Source organism: Balaenoptera musculus, chromosome X (genome assembly GCF_009873245.2).
Source record: "Balaenoptera musculus isolate JJ_BM4_2016_0621 chromosome X, mBalMus1.pri.v3, whole genome shotgun sequence".
NCBI lineage: Eukaryota > Metazoa > Chordata > Mammalia > Artiodactyla > Balaenopteridae > Balaenoptera > Balaenoptera musculus.
In genome coordinates, this window is record NC_045806.1 from 36039413 (window position 1) to 36064573 (window position 25161).

The 25161-nt window shown below is 43.8% G+C and overlaps 1 pseudogene; it reads left to right on the forward strand.

Moving 5' to 3' along the window:
• The first annotated feature begins 21364 nt into the window (after window positions 1-21364).
• LOC118888268 lies at window positions 21365-24418 on the forward strand (annotated as a pseudogene).
• The last annotated feature ends 743 nt before the right edge of the window (window positions 24419-25161 follow it).

Below are 25161 nucleotides of genomic sequence, written 5' to 3' on the forward strand. Positions count from 1 at the left end.
CTAATTAAACTTAAAAGCTTTTGCACAGCAAAGAAAACCATAAACAAGATGAAAAGACAACCCACAGAATGGGAGAAAACATTTGCAAATGAAGCAACTGACAAGAGATTAATCTCCAAAATAGACAAAGAGCTCATGCAGCTCAATATCAAAAAAACAAACAACCCAATCAAAAAATGGGCAGAAGATCAAAGTAGACATTTCTCCAAAGAAGACATACAGATGGCCAAAAGACACATGAAAAGATGCTCAACATCACTAATTATTAGAGAAATGCAAATCAAAACTACAATGAGATATCACTTCACACCAGTCAGAATGGCCATCATCACAAAATCTACAAACAATAAATTCTGGAGAGAGTGTGGAGAAAAGGGACCCCTCCTACACTGTTGGTGGAAATGTAAATTAGTACAACCACTATGGAGAACAGTATGGAGGTTCCTTAGAAAACTAAAATAGAACTACCATATGGGGACTTACCTGGTGGTCCAGTGGTAAAGAATCTGCCTTACAATGCAGGGGACGTGGGTTTGATCCCTGGTCAGGGAACTAAGATCCCACATGCTGCAGGACAACTAAGCCCACGTGCCACAACTACTGAGCTCACACGCTGTAAGCTACAGAGCCCACGTGCTCTGGAACCCATGCGCCACAACTACAGAGCCCATGCGCCCTGGAGCCTGTGTGCCACAACAAGAGAAAATCTGCATGCCACAACTAGAGAGAAGCCCACGCACCACAATGAAGAGCCCATGCGCCGCAACGAAAGATCCCGCATGCCTCAACAAAGATCCTGTGTGCTGCAGCGAAGACCCAACGAAGACAAAACTAAATAAAATTTTTTAAATAAATAAAAATTTAAAAACTGCTAAAAAAAATTCTTTGGAAAAAACAAAAACGAAACTACCATATGATCCAGCAATCCTACTCCTGGGCATATATCTGGAGAAAACTCTAATTTGAAAAGATACATGCACCCCAACATTCATAGCAGCACTATTTACAATAGCCAAGATATGAAAGCAACCTGAATGTCCTTCGACAGAGGAATGGATACAAAAGATGTGGTACAGGGAATTCCCTGGTGGTCCAGTGATTAGGACTCTGTGCTCTCACTGCTGAGGGCACGGCCAAAAAAGAAAAAAAAAAAATGATGTGGTACACATATACAATGGAATAACACTCAGCCACAAAAAAGAATGAAATAATACCATTTGCAGCAACATGGATGGACCTAGAGATTATCATACTAAGTGAAGTCACCCAGAGAAAGACAAATATCATATGGCATCACTTATATGTGGAATCTAAGAAAGAAAAGGTACAAATGAACTTATTTACAAAACAGAAATAGACTCACAGACTTTGAAAACAAATTTATGGTTACCAAAAGGGAAATGTGGGGGGAAGGATAAATTAGGAGATTGGGATTAACATATACACACTACTATATATAAAACAGATAATCAACAAGGACCTACTGTATAGCACAGGGAACTCTACTCAGTATTCTGTAATAACCTATATGGGAAAAGAATCTGAAAAAGAATGAATATATGTATATGCATAACTGAATCACTTTGCTGTGTACCTGAAACTAACACAACATTGTAAATCAACTATACTCCAATATAAAACAAAAATTAAATTAAAAAGATAAATTAAAAAATTTAAAAGCAAACTGGGAATAATGCTTGAAGAAGGAAACAAGATAACCAGATGAGAAGATTCCAGGGGTCCTGGTGGGGAGGTCAGGGAGGAGGTTTCTAAACCCTGGGCTGGTCCCCAAACCTCATACTCTGAGAACTTCTCTGGTCAAACTGAGGAAGAATGAGAGAAATCGGGACAACATAGTAAGATTTTCATAAGACTGAATTTGCTCCATTTGAAAGACTGCCCTATGAGATTATAGGATCTTTGGATCTTTTTTTGGTAATTCTTTTTTTATTTATTTTAAATTTTTATTGAAATGTGTATGTGTGTGTATATATATCTATATCTATATATATTCCTTTTTTACATTCTCTTCCATTATAGGTTATTACAAGATGTTGAATGTATTTCTCTGTGCTATAGAGTAGGTCCGTGTTTGTTATCAATTTTATATAGATGGATCTTTTGAAATTTAAATCTCCATCCTTATATGGTGAAGATAGTAGTGGGTGGTTGTGTTTTTTTTGTTTGTTTGTTTGTTTTTGTTTTTTTTTTAAGCAATTCCTTTATTTTTATTATTTATTTATTTATTTTTGGCTGTGTTGGGTCTTCGTTTCTGTGCAAGGGCTTTCTCTAGTTGCGGCAAGCGGGGGCCACTCTTCATTGCGGTGCGCAGGCCTCTCACTATCGCGGCCTCTCTTGTTGCGGGGCACAAGCTCCAGACACGCAGGCTCAGTAGTCGTGGCTCACGGGCCTAGTTGCTCCGCGGCATGTGGGATCTTCCCAGACCAGGGCTCGAACCCGTGTCCCCTGCATTGGCAGGCGGATTCTCAACCACTGCGCCACCAGGGAAGCCCTGTTTTTTTTGTTTTTTAATTCTCTAATTGGTTCAACACAAAGTTGGCAAACACCTTCGAGATGACAGTAAATAACTGTTTCTCCTAAATTCATAGTCAGACAAATATAAGTAAAATGAAGCAGAGGACCACTCCCAATTAAAAGAACAAGAGAAATCCCCTGAAAGAAAAAACAGTGAAACAGACCTCTCCAGTTTACTAGATCCTGAGTTCAAAAAGGAGGTTATAAAAATACTGAAGGAGCTATTTGGTTCAAGATGGCAGAGTAGAAGGACACGCTCTCACTCCCTCTTGCGAGAGCACCGGAATCACAACTAACTGCTGAACAATCATCGACAGGAAGACACTGGAACTCACCAAAAAAGATCCCCCACATCCAAAGACAAAGGAGAAGCCATAATGAGACGGTAGGAGGGGCGCAATCAAAATAAAATAAAATCCCATAACTGCTGGGTGGGTGACTCACAAACTGGAGAACACTTATACCACAGAAGTCCACCCACTGGAGGGAAGGTTCTGAGACCCACATCAGGCGTTCCAAACTTGGGGTCTGGCAACAGGAGGAGGAATTCCTAGAGAATCAGACTTTGAAGGCTAGTGGGATTTGATTGCAGGACTTCAACAGGACTCAGGGAGACATAGACTCCACTCTTGGAGGGCACACACAAAGTAGTGTGCACATCGGGACCCAGGGGAAGGAGCAATGACCCCATAGGAGACTGAACCATACCTACCTGCTAGTGTTGGAAGGTCTCCTGCAGAGGTGGGGGGTGGCTGTGTCTCACCATGAGGACAAGGATACTGGCAGCAGAAGTTCTGGGAAGTACTCCTTGGCATGAGCCCTCCCAGAGTCTGCCATGAGCCCCACCAAAGAGCCTGGGTAGGCTCCAGTGTTGGGTCACCTCAGGCCAAACAACCAACAGGGAGGGAACCCAGCCCCACCCATCAGCAGAGAAGCGGATTAAAGTTTTACTGAGCTCTGCCCACCAGAGCAACACCCAGCTCTACCTGTCACCAGTCCCTCCCATCAGGAACCTTGCACAAGCCTCTTAGATAGCCTCATTCACCAGAGGGCAGACAGCAGAAGCAAGAAGAACTACAGTCCTGCAGCCTGTGGAACAAAAACCACATTCACAGAAAGACAGACAAGATGAAAAGGCAGAGGGCTATGTACCAGATGAAGGAACAAGATAAAACCCCAGAAAAACAACTAAATGAAGTGGAGATAGGCAACCCTCCAGAAAAAGAATTCAGAATAATGATAGTGAAGATGATCCAGGACCTCGGAAAAAGAATGGAGGCAAAGATCGAGAAGATGCAAGAAATGTTTAACAAAGACCTAGAAGAATTAAAGAACAAACACCTAGAAGAATTAAAGACAAACAAACAGAGATGAACAATACAATAACTGAAATGAAAACTACACTAGAAGGAATCAATAGCAGAATAACTGAGGCAGAAGAACGGATAAGTGACTTGGAAGACAGAATGGTGGAATTCACTGCTGCAGAACAGAATAAAGAAAAAAGAATGAAAAGAAATGAAGACAGCCTAAGAGACCTCTGGGACAGCATTAAACACAACAACATTCACACTATAGGGGTCCCAGAAGGAGAAGAGAGAGGGAAAGGACCCGAGAAAATATTTGAAGAGATTATAGTCGAAAATTTCCCTAACATGGGAAAGGAAATAGCCACCCAAGTCCAGGAAGCACAGAAAGTCCCATACAGGATAAACCCAAGGAGAAACATGCCGAGACACATGGTAATCAAATTGACAAAAATTAAAGACAAAGAAAAATTATTGAAAGCAGCAAGGGAAAAATGACAAATAACATACAAGGGAACTCCCATAAGGTTAACAGCTGCTTTCTCAGCAGAAACTCTACAAGCCAGAAGGGAGTGGCATGATATATTTAAAGTGATGAAAGGGAAGAACCTACAACCAATGTTACTTTACCCGGCAAGGATCTCATTCAGATTCGATGGAGAAATCAAAAGCTTTACAGACAAGCAAAAGCTAAGAGAATTCAGCACCACCAAACCAGCTCTACAACAAATGCTAAAGGAACTTCTCTAAGTGGGAAACACAAGAGAAGAAAACGACCTACAAAATCAAACCCAAAACAATTAAGAAAATGGTCATAGGAACATACATATCGATAATTACCTTAAACCTGAATGGATTAAATGCTCCAACCAAAAGACACAGGCTCGCTGAATGGATACAAAAACAAGACCCATATATATGCTGCCTATAAGAGACCCACTTCAGACCTAGGGACACATACAGACTGAAAGAGAAGGGATGGAAAAAGATATTCCATGCAAATGGAAATCAAAAGAAAGCTGGAGTAGCAATACTCATATCAGATAAAATAGACTTTAAAATAAAGAATGTTACAAGAGACAAGGAAGGACACTACATAATGATCCAGGGATCAATCCAAGAAGAAGATATAACAATTATAAATATATATGCACCCAACATAGGAGCACCTCAATATATAAGGCAACTGCTAACAGCTATACAAGAGGAAATCTACATAACATAGTAATAGTGGGGGACTTTAACACCTCACTTACACCAATGGACAGATCATCCAGACAGAAAATTAATAAGGAAACACAAGCTTTAAATGATACAATAGACCAGATAGATTTAATTGATATTTATAGGCCATTCCATCCAAAAACAGCAGATTACACTTTCTTCTCAAGTGCGCACGGAACATTCTCCAGGATAGATCACATCTTGGGTCACAAATCAAGCCTCAGTAAATTTAAGAAAATTGAAATCATACCAAGCATCTTTTCTAACCACAACGCTATGAGATTAGAAATGAATTACACGGAAAAAAACGTAAAAAACACAAACACATCGTGGCTAAACAATACATTACTAAATAACCAAGAGATCACTGAAGAAATCAAAGAGGAAATCAAAAAATACCTAGAGACAAATGACAATAAAAACACGACGATCCAAAACCTATGGGATGCAGCAAAAGCAGTTCTAAGAGGGAAGTTTATAGCAATACAATCCTACCTCAAGAAACAACAAACATCTCAAATAAACAATTTAACCTTACACCTAAAGGAACTAGAGAAAGAAGAACAAACAAAACCCAATGTTAGTAGAAGGAAAGAAATCATAAAGATCAGAGCAGAAAAATGAAACAGAAACAAAAAAAACAATAGCGAAGATCAATGAAACTAAAAGCTGGTTCTTTGATAAACAAAATTGATAAACCATTAGCCAGACTCTTCAAGAAAAAGAGGGAGGGGACTCAAATCAATAAAATTAGAAATGAAAAAGGAGAAGTTACAACAGACATAGCAGAAATACAAAGCATCCTAAGAGACTACTACAAGCAACTCTATGCCAATAAAATGGACAACCTGGAAGAAATGGACAAATTCTTAGAAAGGTACAACTTTCCAAGACTGAACCAGGAAAAATTAGAAAACATAAACAGACCTATGAGGACTTCCCTGGTGGCACAGTGGTTAAGAATCTGCCTGCCACTGCAGGGGACATGGGTTCAATCCCTGGTCTGGGAAGATCCCACATGATATGGAGCAACTAAGCCCACGCGCCACAACTACTGAAGCCGCATGCCTAGAGCCCGTGCTCCACAACAGGAGAAGCCACCTCAATGAGAAGCCCACACACCGCAACGAAGAATAGTCCCTGCTCGCAGCAACTAGAGAAAGCCCATGCACAACAATGAAGACCCAACGCAGCCAAAAGTAAAATAAATTTTAAAAAATAAACAGACCTATCACAAGTAATGAAATTGAAACTGTAATAAAAGATCTTCCCACTAATAAAAGTCCAGGATCAGATGACTTCACCAGCGAATTCTATCAAACATTTAGAGAAGAGCTAACACCTATCCTTCTCAAACTCTTCCAAAAAATTGCAGAGGGAGGAACACTCCCAAACTCGTTCTACGAGGCCACCATCACCCTGATACCAAAACAAGACAAAGATATCACAAAAAAGAAAATTACCAACCAATATCACTGATTAACATAGATGCAAAAATCCTCAACAAAATACTAGCAAACAGAATCCAACAACACATTAAAAGGATCACACACCATGATCAAGTGGGATTTATCCCAGGGATGCAAGGATTCTTCAATATATGCAAACCAATCAATGGATACACCATATTAACAAATTAAGGAATAAAAACCATATGATCATCTCAATAGATATAGAAATAGCTTTTGACAAAATTCAATACCCATTTATGATAAAAACTCTCCAGAAAATGGGCATAGAGAGACCCTACCTCAACATAATAAAAGTCATACATGACAAACCCACAGCAAACATCATTCTCAATGCTGAAAAACTGAAAGCATTTCCACTAAGATCAGGAACAAGACAAGGATGTCCATTTTCACCACTCTTATTCAACATAGTTTTGGAAGTCCTAGCCACGGCAATCAGAGAAGAAAAAGAAATGAAAGGAATACAAATTGGAAAAGAAGTAAAACTGTCACTGTTTGCAGATGACATGATACTATACATAGGAAATCCTAAAGATGCCATTAGAAAACTACTAGAACCAATCAATGAATTTGGTAAGGTTGCAGGATACAAAATTAATGCATAGAAATCTCTTGCATTTCTATACACTAACAATGAAAGTTCAGAAAGAGAAATTAAGGAAACAATCCCATTCACCACTGCTACAAAAAGAAAAAAAATAAAATACCCAGGAATAAACCTACCTAGGGAGACAAAAGGCCTGTATGCAGAAAACTATAAGACACTAATGAAAGAAATTAAAGATGATACCAACAGATGGAGAGATACACCATGTTCTTGGATTGGAAGAATCAATATTGTGAAAATGACCATACTGCCCAAAGCAATCTACAGATTCAATGCAATCCCTATCAAATTACCAATGGCATTCTTCACAGAATTAGAAAAAAGATTTTTACAATTTGTATGGAAACACAAAAAACCCCGAATAGACAAAGCAATCTTGAGAAAGAAAAACGGAGCTGGAGGGATCAGGCTCCCTGACTTTATACTATACTACAAAGCTACAGCAATCAAGACAGTATGGTACTGGCACAAAAACAGAAATATAGATCAATGGTACAGGATAGAAAGCTCAGAGATAAACCCACGCACATATGGTCACCTAATTTATGACAAAGGAGGCAAGAACATACAATGGAGAAAAGACAGCCTCTTCAATAAGTGGTGCTAGGAAAACTGAACAGCTATATTAACAGAATGAAACTAAAACATTCTCTAACACCATACACAAAAATAAACTCAAAATGGATTAAAGACTTAAATGTAAGACCAGATACTATAAAACTCTTAGAGGAAAACATAGGAAAAACACTCTTTGACATAAACCACAGCAAGATCTTTTTTGACTCACATCCTAGAGTAATGAAAAGAAAAACAAAAATAAACAAATGGGACCTAATTAAACTTAAAAGCTTTTGCACAGCAAAGGAATCCATAAACAAGATGAAAAGACAACCCTCAGAATGGGAGAAAATATCTGCAAACGAAGCAACAGACAAAGGATTAATCTCCAAAATATGCAAACAGCTCATGGAGCTCAATATCAAAAAAACAAACAACCCAATTAAAAAATGGGTGGAAAACCTGAATAGACATTTCACCAAAGAAGACATACAAATGGCCAAGAAGCACATGAAAAGATGCTCAACATCACCATTAGAGAAATGCAAATCAAAACTACAATGAGGTATCACCTCACACCAGTCAGAATGGCCATCATCAAAAAATCTACAAACAATAAATGCTAGAGAGGGTGTGGAGAAAAGGGGACCCTCCTACACTGTTAGTGGGAATGTAAATTGGTACAGCCGCTCCGGAGAACAGTATGGAGGTTCCTTAAAAAACTAAAAATAGAACTACCCTACGACCCAGCAATCCCACTACTGGGCATATACCCCAAGAAAACCATAATTCAAAAGGACACATGTACCCCAGTGTTCATTGCAGCACTATTTACAATAGCCAGGACATGGAAACAACCTAAATGTTCAACAACAGATGAATGGATAAAGAAGATATGGTACATATATACAATGGAATATTACTCAGCCATTAAAAAGGAACAAAATTGGGTCATTTGTTGAGTCTGTCATACAGAGTGAAGTAAGCCAGAAAGAGAAAAAAAAATATCGTATATTAACGCATATATGTGGAACCTAGAATAATGGTACAGATGAACCTATTTGCAGGGCAGGAATAGAGACGTAGATGTAGAGAATGGACATGTGGACACAGTGGGGGAAGGGGAGTGTGGGACGAATTGGGAGATTAGGTTTGACATAAATACACTACCATGTGTAAAATAGATAGCTAGTGGGAACCTGCTGTATAGCACAGGGAGCTCAGCTCAGTGCTCTGTGACGACCTAGATAGATGGGATGGGGGGGGTGGGTGGGAGGGCTTTCCAAGAGGGAGGGAATATAGGTATACATATAGCTGATTCACTTCATTGTACAGCAGAAACTAATACAACATTGTAAAGCAATTATACTCCAATTAAAAAAAAGATAAAAAACAGTTCATCATTTTAGTTAGATCAAAAAAAAAAAAAAAAAAGTCTACAGGGACTTCCCTGGTGGTGCAGTGGATAAGACTCTGCGCTCCCAATGCAGGGGGCCCGGGTTCGATCCCTGGTCAGGGAACTATATCCCACATGCATGCTGCAACTAAGAGTTCACATGCCACAACTAAGGAGCCTGCCTGCTGCAACTAAGGAGCCCACGTGCCATAACTAAGACCCAGGGCAACCAAATAAATACATAAATATTAAAAAAAAGTCTACAAAAAATAAATGCTGGAGAGGGCATGGAGAAAAGGGAACCCTCCTACACTGTTGGTGGGAACGTAAATTGGTGCAGGCACTATGGAAAACAGTAGGGAGGTTCCTTAAAAAACTAAAAATAGATTTACCATATGATCCAGCAATCCCACTCCTGGGCAAATACCTGGAGAAAACTCTAACTCAAAAAGATACATGCACCCCAATGTTCATACCAGCACTATTTACAATAGCCAAGACATGGAAATAACCTGAATGTCCATCAACAGATGAATGGGTAAAGAAGATGTGGTACATATATACAATGGACTATTCAGCCATAAAAAAGAATGAAATAATGCCATTTGCAGAAACATGGATGGACCTAGAGATTATCATACTAAGTGAAGTAAGACAAATATATCACTTATATGTGGAATCTAAAAAATGATACAAGTGAACTTATTTACAAAACAGAAACAGACCCCCAGTCAGAGAAAACAAACTTATGGTTACCAAAGAGGGAAGGGGGAGGAGGGAGGGATAAATTAGGAATTTGGGATTAATATACACACACTACAATATATATTGATAAAATAGATAAACAACAAGGTCCTACTGTATAGCACAGGAAACTATATTCAATATCTTATAATAAACTATAATGAAAAAGAACCAGAAAAATACATATATATGTATATATAACTAAATCACTTTGCTGTACACCAGAAACTAACACAACATCGTAAATCAACTGTACTTCAATTAAAAAAAAAGGATCTAAAGAAGAAAAAACAAAACAAAGTTGGCAAACCAATGTTGGTCCCCTTTAAAAAAAAAAAAAAAAAAAAAGAAGTGAGGGACTTCCCTGGTGGCGCAGTGGTTGAGAATCCGCCTGCCAATGCAGGGGACGCGGGTTCGAGCCCTGGTCCGGGAAGATCCCACATGCCGCAGAGCAACTAAGCCCGTGCACCACAACTACTGAGCCTGTGCTCTAGAGCCCACAAGTCACAACTACTGAAGCCCGCGCGCCTAAAGCCCGTGCTCTGCAACTTACAACAAAGAATAGCCCCTGCTCGCCACAACTAGAGAAAGCCTGCACACAGCAACGAAGACCCAATGCAGCCTAAATAAATAAATAAATAAATTTATCCAAAAAAATCTTTAAAAAAAAAGAAGTGAAACCTGGGAATCTGAGAGCAGCTCATCCAGGACATCTCAGTAAATGCTGAATCCCAAATGCGGTGAGTTGGGTGGGGCTGCTTGTGTTCACTGGAACAGCCGATTTAGACTCTGGCAAAGGGCAGGGTGGGTCAGAGAGGAGAGCGGAGGGTTTCTTTTCTGTAACTAGAGGACTCGATGGATCAAAGGATCCCAGGCCATTAAAATCCTACCTTGAGGGCTTCCCTGGTGGCGCAGTGGTTGGGAATCTGCCTGCCAGTGCAGGGCACACGGGTTCGAGCCCTGGTCTGGGAAGATCCCACATGCCGCGGAGCAACTAGGCCCGTGAGCCACAACTGCTGAGCCTGCGCGTCTGGAGCCTGTGCTCCGCAACAAGAGAGGCCGCGACACTGAGAGGCCCGCGCACCGCGATGAAGAGTGGCCCCCGCACGCCGCAAGTCGAAAAAGCCCTCGCACAGAAACGAAGACCCAATGCAGCCAAAAATAAAAAAATAATTAATTTATTAATTAAAAGAAAAAAAATTTAAAAAAAAAAAAAAATCCTACCTTGACATAGTTTGTTCGTTGATCCACAGGCTTATGGAGGATTCCCTGCATGTGGATTTTTGTGGATTTGGGGAGAGATTTCCCCTGCCAAGGCCCACTGGCTACCTCTTCCAGAACTGGCGATCACAATTTGCCCATCTCCCTTGGTAAAGAAGGACCACCTGGGTCTGCTTGTCTAAGCGGGATTGCCCCCCTGCTCCACATACACACACTGCCTCCCCCCTTCCTGCTTCATATCAGGGCCTGGGCAGACTGGCCCTGATGAGGGGGAAGAGGGCCCCTCCCGATCTCCCCTCCGCATTTTCCTGGGCCGTGGCTTCCATGTCCCACATTGTCCCACCCTCCAATCATGTGTACAAGTTGTCATCAAGAGAATAAGTAAAAATGAAAGTATGTAGGCTCATATTTTCGAACTGTCACCTTTGTTCCCTCATGTCCCCCACCTTCTAGTGTCTTCCGTCGTCCCTGGCTCGTCCACCCTCTCATCGTGGCAGCAACCAGACCAGTCTTGTTCTCTGCCTTACGGATGTATTAGCAGAAAACAGAGAAAAAGGAACAGATTCTGGTGTCTGAGTTGTAAAGGCCTAGCCCCTGAGAGGAAACAAAATAACTCCAGTGGACCCTCTCTGTTTGAGGTGGTGACTGATGAGTCCAAGCCCCCCCAGACCACACAAAGGTTCCCTGGGCTGGGGTGGGTTGGGAGGTGGGGTAGATGCCGGAAGACCTGCTCACAGCCCAACATTCGCAGAGAGCCGCCCTCAGAGGGACCCACAGATGACAGCAAGATGCAGACGTAAAGGTACATGTGCTTCTGTTCACAATCACCAAAATGTGAAAACAGCCCAAGTGCTCATAAACAGCTGAATGGATACACAAAATGCGGACTATCAACATAATGGAATATTATTTGGCCATAAAGATGAATGAAGTACTAAATACCTGCTACAACATGGATGAACTTTAGAAACATTGTGCTGAGCGAAAGCCAGACACAAAGACCACACATTGTATGATTGCATCTAAGTGAAATGTCCAGAATAGGCAAATTCACAGGGACAGAAAGTAGATTATTGGTTGCCAGGGGCTGGGGGGAATAGGGAGTGACTGCTAATGGGTGTGGGTTTCCTTTTGGGATGATGAAAATGTTCTGGAACTAGAGAATGTTGATGGTTGCACAACGCTGTGAACGTATTAAATGCTACTGAATTGTATGCTTTAAAATTTTCTGGAGGACTTCCCTGGTGGAGCAGTGGAATCCGCCTGCCAAGGCAGGGGCCATGGGTTCGAGCCCATGCTGATCTGATGGGGTCCACAGAGCCCCCATTTGGAGGTCAGGCCATGCAGCGGGAGAGGAGCCCATCCTGCCCTGTGGCCCCCTTAGAGGGTGATTGGCATTGGTCAGGGACCAGTGGGCTCTGCGGACCCCATCAGATCCTGCCACCCAGCCCAGGGCGGTGTCACCAACACAGGCCCTCCAGGACTGGAGCCGGAAGAGCAGCAGCCTGGGAGGCCCTGAGCCTTATTCTCTAGCTGGTGGTCCCGCCCGTCACAAGCACCCCAAGATCACTTAGTGAACACCCCCTCCCTGTCCCAGACACCTCAAATCAAGGAGTGTCCCATGCACTTCAGGAGCCTGAGGGATGGCAAAGTCCCCAGGGGAGGCCTGGTAGCAGGGAGGGCCCCTCCCGGGCCACGGCAGGGGTCACGGCCCTTTGCCCATCAGTAGGGAACCGGCTAGCTCTCTGAGGCTCCTGTCCCATCGCGAGCGGCCATTCAAGACCAAGTGGGTCAAGGACTCAGAGGCAAAGAATATACAAATCAATTTTCACTGCAAAGTAAAGGAGCTGTTACAGTGGAGGATTACTGGACTGAATGTCAATATTATGACATAGTATGAGTGTGTCTCATGTTTGGTAATTGCAATCATTGTTGCTTTTGTTGTGGTCATCCATGTACAATGCTTGGTGTCAGTCTATATATCTCTTGTAAAAATAAAAAAAAATAAAAAATAAAAATAAAAAAAAAGACCAAGTGGGTTCTGCACAAGGCCCTGCCTGGTTTACCAGTTTTCTGTGGGTGTCGACGTTTCCCATGGAGCACGATTCGTGATTGTCGCACAAAGTACCTACAGCCCTGGGAGACTGGCCAGCAGCAGCTAGACTGCCGCTGCCGTCGCCTTGGCAACCCAGCCCCCAGTCCCGCGGCCGCCCCGGCTCCGGGACGGGGGTGTGGTGCCCTCTAGAGGCCGCGTGCTGACACGGCGGGGGACCCGGACTGGGCGGGCGCTAGGGGGCCCCTCGTGCGTGGGAGGCTGGGAGGTGAGGAACCAAGGCGAACAGAGAGGGGCACAATCTGTTCAAGGTCACGGGGAAACACAGATCCAAGCCTTCCGGAGTCGCCCCTTTGGTATTTCGCTGCCGCTTGTCAATTCAAAGAAACAAACAAAAACCCCTCACAGGCTCGTACCTATACAGAGCTGATGAAGCTTAAGCGGCAGGGCCGCTCATTTGCAGAAGACTCTTGGCAGGGCCCTCAGAAATGGATTCTCCTGGTCATACGTGTTGGTACAATCTGCAGAAGTGAACTGTAAATTAGTTTAAGATCTGCATTGAATTGTAATTGGTTAAGATGGCTCTCTCCCCACCCTGATTCTGTCACACTTCCCCTTGGGTCCTGAAGCATTAGAAGCTGCCTAAGAGGAAGTTGAGTTGGGGACACATTTTACTGTGACCTTCATGGGATCTGTTTACATAGTTATTACTGACCATCCTGGGGCAGGAATGACTTCCAGGAATAATCCCACTGCCCACCTGGCATCATGAAACTGAGCACTAGAGCAGCTGGGATGTGGGAGGAGGCGGAGGAGAAACAAGGTTTGAAATGTACAGAGCCGGAAGCTGATCTGTGGGAAATTCTTCCAATCATCAAATGCCTAAACTTACGCGAGCAGCTCAAAACGGAAGTTTTTCTTGTTAAGTGTATTATCAATAATGCAGTGGGAAAAAAATGCAGTGAATATAATTGCAAACTCCCTATAAAATGAAATTATTTTTCAAGTATGCCCATCTGTAACCAACAGAAATGATTCTGGCATGGAGAAGTAAATTGTCACAAAATTTTTTTCAGATTATACCAAAAGAGAGAGATAAAATCCGAAAAGAGACAATATATGGGTTTGGGGATTAATAATATACTTAATGAGAAGAAGTGAAGTATATGAACACACTGGGAAAAAAATTAAATGTTTTGCTGACTTGACCAAAATACTGATATTGACAAAAATAACACAAATCTCATAATAGATCTCTACAAGACACTGAGGTCAGGTTGCCTGAGTATTGTCAATTCAGAGTATTTAAGATGGGTCTCTGAACATGAAACCTTGATATGCCCAGAAAATTTACAGCTTTTATATGAAAGAAACTTGATAGAGGTTTCCCCCAATTTGACAGCAGTCCTAAAAACGTACACAATGTTTGTTTGTAATAACAAATCGCAAAGCTGAAATTTTTCTACAGTATCAATAATGAAAACCAAATTTCCATCAACCATGCTAAAAGAAAATCACAATGAATTATCTTTCTATCCTCTTGCTAGAAAATGATATTACAAGATTGTTGTCATATGAAAAGGCAAGCAAAGCATCTGCAGACAAAAATCGTAGGGAAAAAAGTGTTATAGAGGTTTGTCAGGCAGTTAACAAAACGTTATGTCAGTTTTCTGAATTATGTGAGATTTGAGGTATTTCTCAGCTTTTAAAATGTTATGTACTGTGTTTTCTTTCTGATTCTAAAGAACATTCCTTTCCTAAGTCTGTATTCCTAATTTGCTGGGTTTTTTAAGTCCCCCCAAATTATATAATCTTCAAAAACCCACAAAACCTGGAGCCACCTCATATGGACACCCACACACACCCACTCATCACATACATGAGAATCAAGAACTATAGGCTATAAGTAAAAAGAGGCACAAGACCCCTTTTCTAGAGACATGTGTGTGCTTTGGAGCAGCTCTTTTTATCAGTAAAAAGGTGCTGGTGAACATAAGTGCAACAGCTGACTTCCATTCCAGAAAATTCAGAGAATCACAAAATTACCACAGAGTTATTAAAAGCTTGATCCAATGAGAATGACTTTACTCAGTTAAGCTACTTTTGCTGTTGGTTCCCCCAGAGCCTTCCATTCCCTTTAGTGTCACCCCCAAGGAAATTGCAGAGGACAGCTTGGGGCCATCCTGTCACCATTCCCTCAGACAGAAGGGGTGGGTTTTCTTCCTCGTTAGTCTCTTGGGTATTTTAAGATTGTCATCATCTGTTATGCAGAAAACCCCACCAAACTTTCATTTTTTACCTTAATGTTTCATGAGGTAAACTTCTTTCATCTTGTTCTACTGACATTTGTAGAAAGAGGATTTTTTGAAAGTCTGTTGCTCAGAGTTAAGCAGCTCCAACCTGCAGAGAGGTGCCTTATCCATTTGAATGTACAATAATATCCTCTTTGGTGGAGAGCTTCTAGATCCACGATGGTTTTTTCCTGTCAGGCTGTACTAGAAGAAACATAAGAGGCATAAGGGTACGCCAGATGGTGAAAAATAGGTTTACGGCACCAAAATAGTGTTGTTTTTATTAAAAACTAGGCTAGCACTGAATGCCAGAAGGTGTGAAACCCAGCTCTGAGTAACAACCTCCACATTTACGGTTAATCTTAGCCTGTATGAACCTCCCACCAGGTGAAGCAGGGTGGGCCCGCAAGCCTTGGGGGGGAAGGAGGGCGAGGGGGGGAGGAGGGCGAGGGGGGGATGGGGGAGGAGTTGGGGGGGAGAGGGCCAGGGGGAGTGTTGCAGGGCTGCCTGCAAAGGATGCTGGAGGCACACGGGGGAGCCAGTGGGCCTGCTTCTTGGAGGGCCAGCCTGGCTCCCCACCCCTTCCTATTCCCATGCCCCACCATCACCGCACTGAAAGTCCTCAGCCAGGTGCTGACTCACCCACATCTCCTTCATATTGGATTCTGATGTCCAAGAACGGGTAAGGCTGGAAACTTGAAGCCGGTAAGGCTGGAAACGTGACCTCCAAGCAGTCCTAGGCTTCTTCAGCGTTATTGAAGGTTAACGGCCACGTCCAAGTTTTCCCCAAACCATTAGTGTTACTGAACCAAACTTGGGTCCGCTCGCCTCGCCGGCGCAGTAAAGCCAATCTATTGACACTGGGTTGTGGTGAAGGGAAGTGCAGCGTGTACTGCAGGGCCCCAAGCAAGGAGTCCAGACACCTAATGCTCAAGAGGCCCGAACTCCTGATGGCTTTCAGGGGAAGGTTTTTAAAGACAGGGTGAGGGAGAGGGTTGCTGGGTACGTGATCAGCTGGTGGACATTCTTCTGATTGGTTGGTGGTGAGGTAATCGGGAGTCAACATCAACCTTCTGGTTCCAGCTGGTCTGGGGTCTGCGTGCTTGTGGGCAGCAGACAGTTAACTTCTTCCACCTGGTGGGGGCTTCAGTGTCTGCAAAACAGCTCAAAGGATTTGGCTCTGAAGATTATCTATAGCCCTTGAGGAGGAACGAAAGGTCCTGACTTTGTTTAATGGCCAAACTATTATTTTGTCTTGTTTGACTGTTTTCCTTTGTTTCTGCATTTTCTCACTTCTCTGATTAAATATATTCTTTGGAGCTCAGGGAAGGCCTAGGAGGCTAAAGTTTTCCTACAGACAAGAGGCAGGTAGAGGACATGGGGGGTGGTCTGTCCTGGGAAGGCTCAATAGGGTCCTGCTTGGTTACATTACCAAACGGTGTCCCTCAAACTCTCCAACTTAAGGGAAACCAGCATCTGAGAGGGTTAGGCTCCTCATCAAAAAAAAAATCCTTATTTATCTCCGTTGCCATACTCAGAGTCAGTTAGCTGTTGCTACAAAACCACCAACCACAAAGCTTAGTGCCTTAAGGCACCAACTCTTGATTTAGCTCTGGATTCTGCAGACTGGTGATCTGGGCTGAGCCCCACTGATGCACTTGGCTCACACCCGCGTCTGTCATAGCTGCTGCCAGGTTGGCTGGGGATAGGCTGGTCTGAGATGGTCTCTGCTGGTCAGGTTGTCTTTCTTCTGTGTGGTCTTGCATATCCCAGCAGGCTAGCCTGGGTTTGTTCACAGGGAGGTGGCTGAGTTGCAGGCGATCAGGCTGAAACAGCAAAAATGCTCACGGCCTCTTGAGATAGGCCTGGACCAGGAATAACGTTTTGTATTCAATTGGTCAGAGCAAGTCCCAAGACCAGCCCAGGTTCAAGGGCTGAAGCTCTTGATGGGAGCAGCTACTCTGCATTGAAAATGGATGCAGGTACAGAGAGGATAATAACTGTGGCCACTTTTTCTTTTCTTTTTTTTAATTTTTTTTTATTAAGGTAACATTCGTTTATATAAGTTTCATGTGTACAATATATTTCTATTTCAGCTTGCGGGATCTTAGTTCCCCGACCAGGGATTCAACCTGGGCCCTCGGCAGTGAAAGCGCGGAGTCCTAACCACTGGACCACCGGGGAGTTCCCATATTTCTACTTCTTTATACACTACAACATGCTCACCACCAAAAATTTAGTTTTCATCCATCAACATACAGTTGATCCCCTTTACCCATTTTGCCCTCCCCCTCCTTCCTTCCCCTCTGGTAATATTGCGGGACTGAGGGAACGAAAAGTGCCCATGAAACTGAGAAGGCATCTTGAGACCAAAAATCGAGGCAAGCAGCTCCATATAATCAATGGATCAGTTTATTATAGGGTAACTTACTCACAGGATGGGATCTGGATCTGGTGGACAGCAAGTCAGCAGCATTGGTAGCTGCACTCCGTACCACTGAGGGACCATTGGGACAATGTTATAGTTAATCTAGGGTATGGGTGTAGTTGCTTGGAAATGGGCCATGCATTCCTAAATTAAGATTTATGAATGGGTAACTAGTCACATGGGTGCTGGGAATACGTCACAAAAGGTTTTCACCATTGTTTGGGGCCTAACGGAGCATAGAGCCTACCAGGTCCTAATGATTATTAAACAATATCTATTAACTACAAAACCCTTGATGACAGAGAAGTGCTTCACTGCATAGTACAGTCCTGGGTAGGGTCAGTGAAAGGATGGAAGAACTGTAAGGGCCCAAGATGGCATCAGTTATGCTACCAGCCATACAGGTAGCCACTACTCTGTCCTCTGTATCTACATGTTTGTTTTTGTTTCCTTTGGTTTGTTCATTTGTTTTTGTTTTGTTTTTTATATTCCACATATGAGTGAAATCACACAGTATTTGTCTTTCTTCGTCTGACTTATTTCACTTAGCATAATACCCTCAAGGTCCATCCATGTTGTCACATGGATGTGATATATATATATCACATTTTCTTTATCCATTCATGATCATATGGCTTCTCTTGTCATTGATATAGTGAATTGCACTGATCAATTTTTGAATATTGAACCAGCCTCACGTTCTTAGGATAAAACCCATTCAGATATGATGTATTTTTCTTATTATGTGTTATTGGATTTGATTTGCTCAAATTTTGTTAAGAACTTTTGCATTAATGTTCCTGAAGTACATTGGTATATAGTTTTCTTTTCTTATAATATTTTTGTTTGATTTTGGTATAGGGTAATGCCGACCACCTCATGAATGATTTGGAAAATAGTCTCTCCTCTTGAATTTCCTGGAAGAGTTTATGGAGAATTGACTCATTTTGTCCTTAAATATTTATTGGAATACTCCCATGAAGCCAGCTGGGCCTGGAGTTTTCTGTGTAGAAATGTTTCCAACAAATTCAATTTCTTTAATAGATATAAGGCTAAACAGGTTATCTCTTTCTTCTTAATTGAGCTTTGATAGTTTATGTCTTTCAAGGACTTTTTCCATTTCACCTAAGTTGTCAAATTTGTTGGCATAAATTTCATAATTTTTTCCAACAGATATTAAAAATACTGTAAAGCCTCTAGAATGAAAACAGTATAGTACTGGTACGTGAATAGAGAGAAACCAGTGGAATAGATCAGAGAAAGTCTAGAAAGAGACTTTATCCACGCATAAAATTGACCATTTTAACCAGGTGTACAGTTCAGTGGCATTAAATACATTCACATTGTTGGACTTCCCTGGGGGTCTAGTGGTTAAGACTCGGCGCTTCCACTGCAGGGGGCATGGGTTTGATCCCTGGTCAGGGAACTAAGACCTCACATGCCGCTCGGCGCAGCCAAGAAAAAAAGAATACATTCACATTGTTGTACAACCATCACCACCATCCATTTCCAGCACTGTATTTTAATAGACTTTTTCAAAAATCCTACCTTTCATTCATTTAGTATTTTTACAGTTAGTACAAGACCATTTCTTTTCAGTGCCTCAAAAATCCTCTGTGCTCCTCCTTTTCCTGCCTCCCTCTCCCCAGCCCCTGGCAACCACTGATCTTTTTAGTGTCTCCATAGTTTTGCCTTTTCCAGATGTCATATAGTTGGAATCATACAGTTTGCAGCCTTTTCTGATGGGCTTCTGTCACTTAGTAATATGCATTTAAGGTTCCACCATGGCTGGATAGCTCACTTCTTTTTAGCACTGAATCATATTCCATTGTCTGGATGGACCACAGTTTATCCACTCACCTACTGAAGGACATCTTCGTTGCTTCCAAGCTTTGGCAGTTATGAATAAAGTGGCTATAAACATCTAGATGCATGTTTTTGTGTGGACATAAGTTTTCAACTCCTTTGGGTGAATACCAAGAAGCACAAGTAGTGGATCGTATGGTAAGTGTATGTTTAGTTTTCTAAGAAACCGCCAAATGATTTTCCAAAGTGGCTGAACCATTTTGCATTCCCACAGGCGATGAATGAGCGTTCCTGTTGTGCCGCATCCTTGCCAGCATGAGGTGTTGTCAACCCCAGAACTTTTTCATCATCCCAAACTGAAACTCTGGACCCACTGAACAATAACTGCCCTTTTCCCCCTTCCCCAGCCCCTGGTAGCCTCTATTCTCCTTTCTGTCTCTATGAATTTGACTATTCTCGATATCTCACATACGTGGAATTGTGGCCATTTTTGCAAACAATCTGTCACCGCCTACTCTTAGGAACAGGTAGGTTTCTGGGACTCCAAAGTCTTCATCATCCACTTCTGTCCCACATTCTGGGCATAGCCATCCTTCCCAGAATCCTGTGTAATCTCCAAGACGCCTGGTCTCCTAGGGTGTGGTGGTGGAAGATCTTCCTCTACCTGAAGTTCAGGGTTCAACTTGAACTTGGGAGTGGTGATCAGTGCCACAGGCAACTTAGCACAGACCTGCCCAGGTGCCTCTCTCTGTCCCTTTGGTGTCAGTTCCCTCACACTCCAGGGAGTAGACGTGACGCCTTGAACATGCCCCAGGTGACCAGGTCGTGGGGGATCAGGAGCTCAACTAGCTGCCCAGACCCATTGCCCACTCCACACTCACCTGCCATCTCCCAGGGCTCTCCTGGCAGACAGCAACATGGTTGGCCTCTGCCACACAGCGCCCTGGACACAAAGCTGTGGAGACCTGGGGAGGGAACTACTGAGGTGTCCCATCCCTTTCATTGACCTTCAAACTCCCTATGATAACAGCGTGACCTCCCAGCCTAGGACAGAGGAGAGGTGGAAGGGAAAAGATGTGGAGAAAGGAAGAGAGAGAAAAAGCAGAATGAGGGTGTGCAGTGAAGAATGAACCTTGCCCAAAGAAAGGTCTGGCCTTTGCCTTGGTTCCTGGAAGGTGATCTCTAAACCCTTAGAATGTCTTGCCTGATAAGAGTATCTTTGTTTACCCGGGGGCCTTAGGCCACGCCAGATAGGAGAACAACTTGATTTACAGTAGGGGCTTTGGGTCACATGGTATCAGCTCAATACTCCACGCATATTGTCACAACATAGTTGCTAGGAGGAGTTAGCACTATGCATGACGCCACTGGGAGAGGACAAATGGAAGCTCTGTGTTTGGACCTCTCTGGACTCTGCCCCCCTGCGTCTCTTCCCTTGACTGATTTCAATCCGTATCCTTTCACAGTGATAAACTGTAACCATGAGTATAAAAGCATTCAGTGAGTTCTGTGAGCCTTTCTAGCAAATAATCAGACCTGAGGGTGGTCTTGGGGACCCCTGAACCCTGCAGTTGGTGTCAGAAGTGAGAGTAGTCTTGAAGACTGTTGCCTAATTTTACAAAGGGGGTACACAGATGGGGCATGCTAACATGTTAATAGTAAATGCAAGAATAATGGTCATAGCACCCTCAGCATGGAGATGCTTCTGGAAGAAACATCATGATGGCTGCCCAAGGAGAATCACAAGCTCTGTTCAAACTTGTATTGGTTGGTGATGGAAAAACTACATTCATGAAACGTCACTGACTGGTGACTGGAGAAGAACATAGCCATGTTCGAGGTTGAGGTCCATTCCCTTGTGTTCCACACCAGCAGAGGACCTATTAAGGTCAACGTATGGGATATATTGAGCTGGTCAGGAGAAATTTGGTGGATGGAGAGATGGCTATTATATCCAAACCCAATGTAGAATTTTAATGTTTGATGTAACATCGAGAGCTTACAGGAATGTGCCTAACTGGCATAGAGATCTGGTACAAGTATGTGAAAACAACCTCATTATGTTGTGTGGCAACAAGGTGGATATTAAGGACAAGAAAGTTAAGGCAAAATCCATCATCTTCCATAAAAGAAGAATCTTCAGTACTATGACAGTTCTGCTAAGAGTAACTACAACTCTGAAGAGCCTTTCCTTTGGCTTGTTCAAAAACTAATTGGATCACAGGGAACTATATTCAATATCCTGTAATAAACCATAATGGAAAAGAACTGAATTACTTTACTGTACAGCAGAAACTAACACAACATTGTAAATCAACCATACCTCAATTAAAACAACAACAACAACAACTAATTAGAGCCCCTAACTTGGAGTTCATTGCCATGCCTGTTCTTGCCCCACCAGAGGTTGTCATGGACCGAGCCTTGGCAGTATAATATGAGGCTGGCAGAGCAGGGTCCCCGCAGCGTGCCCTGAAACCCCATCTCCACATGTATCAGACACCTTTATCCTTTTGTGGCTGATGTGTAATTTTATGGTGTCCACGCCAACTGCAGGTCTACTGCTCTCATAATGCACATGCCTCCTTCAAATAAGACCTTCATCTTCATTTTCAAGTGTCTATAGGGAGAGATGTTTGGAGTCAAACATTCATTTGCATTACCATGAGAAATATCAACTTTTCCTCTGCCCACTAAAGGAAGAGCTGCCAGATTCTTTAAATATAATTTCAATTGTTGTACAATTTTAAATGGATGATAAAAAATGTCAATTGCTTACCTGTACTAATAAAGTTTCTCCTTGATGGTAGCTATCAAGCATTTTGTTTATCATTAAAAAGTCTAGATCAGGAATTGTGTGTGGCCATTGCAAGCATAAAACCTCATGTAAAAAGTTATGTTGATAAAAGCTAACTGTGTACTAGATTGGTTAAAGACCACCAATCCCTCACATGCTAGTATTCACTTTGCAATGTGTCACTGCACTTTGTTCCTCCCATCCAAGGGTGGGTCTATTTCTCTACCCTCCTATCCCAGAGTCTGGACTGGCCTTGTGACCTGCTTTGGCCAACAGAAGTGGGTGGAAGTGACTTGAGACTCCCACAGTTAGCTCAGGAAGCTTGAGGCTTCTGCCTTGATTCTCCCAGAAGGTTCTGGTTGCCATATAAAGAAGTCCACTTAGCCTACTGGGACACGAGAAGCCATGGAGGAGAGGAGACCTGAGGAGTCCTAGTCCACAGCTAGACATGTGAGTCAGGCCATCTGGAACCTTCCAGCCCAGCTGATCCTCCCTCTTGAGTGAGTCCAGTTAAAACTGGCAAGAGGGGCTTCCCTGGTGGCACAGTGGTTAAGAATCTGCCTGCCAAATGCAGGGGACACGGGTTCGAGCCCTGGTCTGGGAGGATCCCACATGCCGCGGAGCAACTAGGCCCGTGAGCCACAATTACTGAGCCTGCGCGTCTGGAGCCTGTGCTCCGCGACAAGAGAGGCCGCAATAGTGAGAAGCCCGCGCACCGCGATGAGGAGTGGCCCCCGCTTGCCGCAACTAGAGAAAGCCCTCGCGCAGAAACGAAGACCCAACACAGCCATAAATAAATAAATAAACAAATAAAAGATTAAAAACTTAAAAAAAAAAAAAAACTGGCAAGAGGAAGTACCCAGCCAACCAAATCATGACAAATCAAAATATTGTTGTTTTTCAGCCACTATTCCTTGGGGTGGCTTGTTACACAGCAAAGGCTAATTAAAACGCAAGCTCAACTTATCATTAAAAATTGAAAAGATATAATAGGAGGGGGAAGTGGGTGGGTGTAGAGAGGAAACAAAATTGGCCCTACCTTGATAATTATTGAAGCTGGGGATTATCTACTCATCTATTTTTGTATATGTTTGAAATTTTCCATAGTAAAAGTAAAAAATAAAAGGGTGGGTTGGAAAGATTTCATTAGAAGAATGTATATACATACTTGATATTCAACACACTTAATTTTTTTACATGATTACATAATACACAGAATGAAATACTTTTTTTTTTCCAGCAGGCCACATTTTGACTCTCCAAATACTCTCCAGTTCTCCCCTGAATGTCTTAGAGATATTATATAAAATTTCTGGGTGTGTCATGAGGTGAACAAGGACTAAGAGCCCGGCGTGACCCCACCTTCAAAACCGGCTCCCAAGGCAGCTGGCGCCCCCAGCCGGCCCGGCTCCAGCGGGGCAGGAGCCCCCAGCCCCTCAGCCCCCCAGCCCCGGGTGGGAGGGGGCGATAAGAAGTGCTCAGCCCTCCTGCCCTCCTACCTGCCGCATCAGGTCAAGACTGCCCAGGACAGCCTGCCGGACCTGCCCGACGGCTGGGGCTCCGGCTCGGGGTGAGGGGGTGGATGGGGGGGGGGGGAATGGAGCTGAGAGGGGCTGGAAAAGGCGGGCCAGCCTGAATTACAACCCTCCAAGTCCTCCAGGGAGGGGCCAGAAGCCCCTTTCACCAATCGGGCCCCCCCCCACCCCCGCAGTCCATCCTTGCAAGGGGACAAGCGCGCTGCCCTGGGGCTAAGGGTCGCCCTGGGGCTCGCAGGCTTCGCGGATTGGGGGACCTCTGCCCCTCTGAGTCACACTCTCCGGGAGCCCCCGCATCCCCCGGCTCCGATCCACCCCGAAGTGAAGGGGTGCAGCACGGAAGGCCGGGTGGCGGCAGCCAGCACAGTCCGCAGCGGGGCTCCGGGCAGTCGGGGAGGTGGGGCGGCTTGGGCCCCGCGGGGGGCACCACCGGAGGCCGCCTAGAACCGGGTTTCAACTGCCTTGTTGATCCCGTCCCCCCTTCCTTAAAGAATGACTGCGAGTTCTCTGGCCTCGAAGCCACCCTCTCAGGAAGCCCTTTCCTTGCAAGGACGCCCAGATCCCGCGGGGGGAGGAGGGCGAGGGAGGGTGGAGGGGAAGGGAGGAAGGTGGTGAGTGGGGGAGGGAGGAAGGTGGTGAGGGGGAAGGGAGGGAGGAAGGTGGGGGGAGGGAGGAAGGGGAGGGGGAGGGGTGGGGGAGAGAGGGAGGGAGGAAGAGGAACGAATTGCATTGGCCCATGCCTCCGCAACGGAAGACGCTGACACCCTCGGTCCGGCCCACTCCCCGGGGGCCCAGCGTTCCCGATCCCCACGCCAGGCTGCAAACTAATGAGCACACAGACCCGCGGACTAGAACATAAACAAGGATATTTTATTACTTCCTTTTCATTTTTTTTTTTTTGCACACTAATTAATAACTAAACTACTGCAACGAAAAAAAAAAAAGCAAGCGGAATCCAAATATCCTCTCAGTTGCCATTTAGTTATATAAGAAGGAGGAATTAAGGCTAGTTGGCGTTAAAGAGTTCCTCCAATGCCACGCTCCAAATCCAAGCCCCTGCACCGGCCTTAAATCAAAAGGGAAAGCAGGCACCAGCCGCCAAGCACAGAAAGTGGGGCAGATTTCTGCCAGCAGCTAACATGATAGCCTGCTTCTGGGGGACGACTGTTACAGGTCACAGAACTGGG